General features: G+C 42.8%; 1 long non-coding RNA gene across 1 annotated transcript; it reads left to right on the top strand.

Moving 5' to 3' along the window:
* Positions 1 to 251: 251 nt before the first annotated feature.
* LOC143414601 (uncharacterized) lies at positions 252 to 5,544 on the top strand. Its single transcript, XR_013095246.1, has 3 exons — positions 252 to 348; positions 1,990 to 2,163; positions 5,315 to 5,544. It is a non-coding gene; the product is annotated as an uncharacterized LOC143414601 (long non-coding RNA).
* The last annotated feature ends 1,546 nt before the right edge of the window (positions 5,545 to 7,090 follow it).

A 7,090-nucleotide genomic window follows, 5' to 3' on the forward strand; every position in this document is an offset into this window, starting at 1 on the left:
AGGTGAGACTGGAGAACACTAGAGTCTTTACCAGCTGTTTGGAGTAAATGGAGTCCTGCATCCAGGTGAGGCAATTGCCAGTTTATATTGTGAGTCAGGAAACAACTGGGAAGAAAAGAACATTAAGGTGAATACATAGAGCTGTGAGGCCAAACACTAACATGGGTTAGCAGACAATCTGGCCAAGGCTGATTGTGGACACTGGTCTTAAATACAGCCGGCTTAATCAGCCTCAGGTGGCACTCTGGGGAGAAGCAGCAGAAGCTCTGCCCAAGGGCAGAGAAACAGGCACTGCGGAAAATTACCATGACTCACCCAGACCATGACAACACTTCTACTACCAGCTAGGTAACTTTACCTAACTCCAGTACTGAACGGGTATCATAAAGTTTATTAGAGTTTTCTTTCATCAGTCTCTAAATCAAGTCTAAACTGAATTTCAGCAGTGAGTGAATCAAAATTATAACGTTTTGGGCTCCAAAACCCTAAATTTAAATAACTATTAAAAAATAGTTCCAAATACTAAATGGCTCCATGTTGTAGTGGATTACATGTTTGCATAGCAAGTGGAAGTTTCCCTGTTTGATCCTGAAAAGAGACACAGATCCCTCGGGGTTGTATCAGGAGGGGCAGCTGGTGCAAATATCTGCCAGCTCAAACAGGCAGAGCTACTTGCTGTAGTGACCCATTGTAATTGGGGAAGCAAGCAAAAGTAGCTTTTAATAACTGATAATTATTTCTGGATTTACTGTATATGCAACTGTTTTACATTGCACATAGTTATCAGGTCAATATTTAATACAGTATTTGAAGCCAAACATTAAGATAGGAGGGCAATGGTGTTTCACACTAAGAATCTGCAGTGCAGTTTGGTTGATACTGTGGATACCGCAAAGGCTAGAATTGTACATATGATAAGTAAACATGAAATCACAGCAGATGCTACAAAACGCATAACATAAGTAATTGCTCCGATCAATAAAAACCGATGATACCAGAAGTGCAGATTTACAGCTTTAATTCAAACAGCCACTTTGCAGCCTGTTTATATATAGCCTCCCTTTTAAGAAGCTCAGAATTGATTGGGGGAAAAAAACAAAACAACAACGCAGTTTTAAATCTAGTGATTATTTTTAATACTTCAATTCAAATCCTTTGCAGTGGATGTCAGTCTGAAGTGCAGAAGTCATGGGAATGAACAAATGCTGTGCTTCCTCCTTTTAGATGTTCTGCCAGGCCTTTATTATAACCACCTTTGGTTGCTGTATGCTTTTGGAGCTTTTAGCATTCATTTTTGCCTTCTGTGACTTAAAAGCATGCTTTATTACTATCAGGTGACTGATTTGGCGATTAATAAATGTCCCCTTTCTCAATATCTTTACCTTGAGCACATCTTGAGAACCTCTTTTGCAGTATACTTTAGTCGTTATCCATTTGCACTGTGAAACACTATCGGATGAGTTTTAAATTTTTATATATTTAGTTGAATCTGAGCAGTGAGTATAGCACAAGCAAACGTTGTACAGGTGCCAGAACGTTTGGACACAACTGTACAATTCCTATTTCATCCTGCTACTTCTATCAGTAGTCACATCATTGATATTGATCAGGTTCCACTGGCATGCCATAGCATTAGCTTCACTATGTTTGACAGTTAATGTGGAATACTTTGGATTCAGATGATGAGCTTCTCCATACATTTCTCTTCCCATTATTCTGGTGCAAGTACATCTTGGTTTCAGCTGTCCATTTTTGTTTTGGTTTCAGAACTGTGCAGGCTCTTTAGATGTTTCTCGGCAAAGTCTAAAATACCTTCCTGTTTTTGAGTGTAACCAGTGGTCTGGACTCATAACTGCCTTGTTTTAGATTTTCCATATTTAAAATCATGAACGCATCTTTTAATTTTAGACTTTATCAGTCATACCCATTCTGTGGTTTTTGTATGGCTTTTGGTGTTGCTCAGTTTACCAAAACATTCTTTCTTTTTAGGAATGTGCCAGATTGTTGATGACTGTGGGGACTCCTGAAGTTTGTGCTATCGCTCTAAGAACATCAAGTGACCAAGTGTACGATTGTGGTAGTAGGTAGAGCAAATTATCTGCCAATCAGAAGGTTGATGGTTCAATCCCTGGCTGCTCCAGTCTGTATGCCAAATATCCTCGGGTAAGATACAAATCCTAAGTTACTGTTCAATATTGTGTGCATGTTAGATCAGCGGTCCCCAACCCCTGGGCCATGGACCGGTAGCGGTCCGTGAATCGTTTGGTACTGGGCCGCAAGAGTTGAGGCTCAGGTGTGAAATTAATTTTTATTGTTATTTTTTTAATAGTTTTTATCGTTAACTCAGTTTCCCTGGGTCTCTTCCCATGTGTCCCAACATATTGGACTTGGTCTACACACAGGAAAAAGGAGCATACAAAGCCATCCCCCTCCCCCACATCGGCACCTCTGATCACCTCACTGTTATGCTAATGCCAGCATACAGACAGAGAGTGAAGGTCATCAAACCTGTTATGAAAGAGGTAAGAGTGTGGCCACAGGAGGCCACCTCTGCTCTTCAAGACTGCTTTGGGTCAACTGATTGGGACATATTCAAGGAAGCAGCCACCTACAATAACATCATAGACATCGAGGAGTACACAGACACGGTGAGCTCATACATCACCAAATGCATTGATGATGTAACACAGGTGAAAAGTATCACAACTCGAGCCAACCGGAAGCCATGGCTAACAGGAGATGTCCACAGGCTGCTGAAGGCCAGAGACAAGGCCTTCAGAGCTGGGGATGAAATAGGCCTGAGAACAGCGAGAGCCAACCTGTCCCATGGCATCAGGAAAGCGAAACAGGACTACACACACAAGATAACCTCCCACTTCAATGATAGCAAGGATGCAAGAAGCCTATGGCAAGGCATCCAGGCTATTACAGACTACAAGCCTGTAGCGCGTAGCTGTGAGAGCGACACCACTCTGCTCAACAACCTGAACAGCTTCTTTGCACGATTTGAAGCACAGAACAACACACGCCCACAGAAAACACCACCACCTCCACACGACCAGCCTCTGTGCCTGTCTGCTGCCAGCGTGAAGAGGACACTCATCACCATCAACGCCCGGAAAGCAGCGGGTCCAGATAACATCCCTGGTAGTGTGCTGAAAGACTGCGCAGAGGAGCTGAAGAATGTCTTCACAGACATCTTTAACACCTCCCTGAGGCAAGCCACTGTCCCATCATGCTTCAAGACTGCCACCATCATACCTGTGCCAAAGAAACCATCCCCAGCCTGTTTCAATGACTACCGCCCCGTGGCACTGACACCCATTATTATGAAGTGCTTTGAACGACTAGTCATGTCACACATCAAATCCACCCTACCTCCCACCCTGGACCCACACCAGTTCGCATACAGAGCGAAACGATCCACAGAGGATGCAATCTGCTCTGCCCTCCACCCAGCCCTAACTCATCTGGACAAGAAAGACTCATATGTGAGAATGCTGTTCATAGACTTTAGCTCAGCATTCAACACCATAATACCACAACAACTCATCTGTAAACTGGACAGACTGGGCCTCAGCACCTCCCTCTGCAACTGGCTGCTGGATTTCCTCAGCCAGAGGCCTCAAGCGGTGCGTGTGGGCAACAAGGTCTCAAACAGCATCACCCTGAGCACGGGGGCTCCACAAGGCTGTGTGCTCAGTCCTCTGCTCTTCACCCTGTTGACACATGACTGCACACCAACCTACAGCTCCAACCACCTTGTGAAGTTTGCGGACGACACAACGCTGGTGGGGCTCATCACCAAGGGCGATGAGACCCACTACAGGAAAGAGGTTGAGCTCCTGACCACGTGGTGCAGAGACAACAACCTCCTGCTAAATGTCAGTAAGACCAAGGAGATTATTGTCAACTTCCAGAGAGGCCACACCTGTCACCCCCCATTGACCATCGACGGCGCTGCGGTGGAGAGGGTGAGCAGCACCAAGTTCCTGGGGGTGCACATCAGTGAGGACCTCTCTTGGACCACCAGCACAGCATCACTGGCCAAGAAAGCACAACAGCGCCTCTACTTCCTGCGCAAACTCAAGCGGGCAAGTGCTCCACCACCCATCCTGACTACATTCTACAGAGGCACTATTGAAAGTATCCTCTCCAGCTGCATCACTGTGTGGGGCGGTAGCTGCACTGACTATAACAGAAAAGCTCTACAACGCATTGTGAGAACAGCTGAGAGGATAGTTGGTGTACCACTCCCCTCCCTGCAAGACATTTACACCACTCGCCTCACCCGCAAAGCCATCACAATTGTCAACGATGCAACCCACCCCGCGCACTGTCTGTTCAGCCTCCTGCCCTCTGGAAAGAGATACAGAAGTCTCCACTCCCGCACTACCAGGCTCACCAACAGCTTCATCCACCAGGCTGTGAGACTGCTGAACTCTCTTCCCTCCCGACTCCCAGCCAGCAGAATCACCAGATTGGCAGAAGTATAGGAAGACAGATTGGACTCTACTCCCCCTCACCCACGCACACTCTCCAGCAAGGAAACACTCTCTGAACCGGGAACTGAAAACATTCCTGACTTGCATTGCAATTGCACACACCTGCAGCTATATATATATTTTTGGTATTTCTTTTGGCACTGTTTATATTATTTATATTATTATATTACTATTTATTACTTTATTGTTAGGGCTGTTTTTTTTTTTTTTTTTTTTTTTTTTTTTTTTTGTTGTGCATCTGCACCTTATTGTTGTCAATGTCTACGCATGGGACAGTGTGAAACGTAATTTCAATTCCTTTGTATGGCAAGTACATTTGAAGAAATTGACAAATAAAAGTATTCTATTCTATTCTATTCTATTCTATTCTATTCTATTCTATTCTATGTGTTATGAATAAATCTTCTTTTTTTGGTACCGGTTTTATTTTGTTGTATTTAGCCACGACGCCTTAAAGGCTGGTCTGTGAAAATACTGTCGGACATAAACCGGTCCATGGCGCAAAAAAGGTTGGGGACTGCTGTGTTAGATAGAAAGCACTTACATAGAAAACACATGTATGAATGGGTAAAAGAGGCAAGTTGTGCAGTCCTCAGATAGAGCAGAAAAGTGTTATATGAGAAAGAGTCCATTTACCATATGTTGGTGTAATATTGCATTTGTTGTAAAGTAGTCTCATGCCTCATCTAGTCATTCTAATGTCCAATAACATCTGAGTCTCTAAAAATCCAAGACTATATCTAAAAATGTCTGTTATTCCTAAGCAAATAATGAAATCTTCTTCTTCATTTTTTGGCTGCCACCTTTAGGGATGTCCCCGGTGGCTCGTCTGTCTCCATCTCACCCTATCCCTAGTATCCACCTTCATCACAACAACCCTCTGCATGTCCTCATTCAGTAGATCCAAGGTCTTCCCATTGGTCTCCCTTTTCCTCCTATCTGGCAACTCCATCTCTCTCACTGCCTCTGAACATGTCTTCCCCCTGTCCTCTTCTGTTGTCTTCAGCCAATAGCAGCACAGGTGGCAGTGGCTTTTAACCCAAGCCTCGATCTTGTATGGAAATCTCACTGTTGACATGTTTGATTTGGTACATTAAATGACCATCCTGACACAAGCTTCTCACTGTGTATCTAGGTTCGAGACCGACCCGAGAAATCTGCCTGTTCATAGACCAATTCTAAAAATACTAGAGGTTTTTCACTACATAGACGGCCTAGTTTCACAATAAAACTGTGTGAAGTTCCTCTATAGTGGTGTAAAAAAATGATAGCAGAGATCTCTTTTAAAATGCAGTTAGACGTCTCAGAGCCTTCAGCTTTATCGTGTTTTATTTATTCACCTGATTTTCTCTGTCTTGTCTTGTTTGGTTTTCAGTGCATGTTTTGATTATTGAGATCACATCTGTGCTGTCTGAAGCGCTAAATGATGATCAGGCTGTGAAAAAGAACAAGAGCTGAAGGCACATTGGACAGTTTAATTATATCAACTTTAATTATAAGTCATTTTCAGCATATTATTACTGTGAAATATTATGTTAGCCCTGTCCCTCGAATCTTTATCATCTCAAAATTCCGGATATTAATGCCTGTGTCTGTGAAAACTGGGTCAGTTTGGCTATATTTTCAAGGTAACAGAGGTCACATAGGCACGTATATCATCAATATCCACATTGGCTGGATTCCCAGAATATATCAGCTTGTATATGTCATGTTTTGTGTTTTTGTCTTTCACACTAAACGCATAATTTTATCCTTCTGGTGTACGAGGCACAGATGAGCAATTAAAAGCTGCAATCTTCATTTAATGTGGTTTAGATGCATTTTTGTCATCTGTTAAATCTATTGCATGATAAAACAGTCTGCAGATATCAGTCATGAGGTATTTGAATTGGATGGCTCTGAATATGAGATGCATTTGTTTACATTCTTCTTAACAATTTATGGCTCTTGAGCATTGGCACACTGGGTGCTGAACACCATCAGTTGAGATATGTCTCAGCCATGCCTCACACACTGTTCTTTATCTTTTAGCAGACATTGCAATATACTTCTAACTACATATGCTTAAGTCAGGTAAGATTTATGTTGTACATAGGTATTAGAGACGCCTGTTCAACAGCTCCTTAACACAAATATCTAACTAGTTAAACACAGGACAGCAACTCAATGCATTTAGGCATGTAGACAAGTTGGTCAAGATGACCTGCTGAGCTTCACATTAAGAATTAGAACTGGGAAGAAAGGTGATTGCAGTTAGCATGACATTGTGTCAGCAGATTGGCCTAAGTATTTCAGAAAGTGTTGATCTACTGAGACTTTCCCACATTACAGAGAATACAGTTCTTTGGATAGGAATTAGTTGTTGATGTCAGAGGTTAAGTGGTAAATGGACTATAGCGCTTTTCTACTCTACAGGAGCACTCAAAGCGCTTTACACAACTTTTACATTCACCCATTGGACAAGCATTTTTTTTCTACGTGCTTCCTATCTAACATTCACGCATTCACACGCATTCATATTCCAATGGATGCGTCAGAGAGCAACATAGAATAGAATAGAATAGAATAAACCTTTATTATCCCAC

Source organism: Maylandia zebra, linkage group LG22, assembly GCF_041146795.1.
Source record: "Maylandia zebra isolate NMK-2024a linkage group LG22, Mzebra_GT3a, whole genome shotgun sequence".
In the NCBI taxonomy this organism is placed as follows: Eukaryota; Metazoa; Chordata; class Actinopteri; order Cichliformes; family Cichlidae; genus Maylandia; species Maylandia zebra.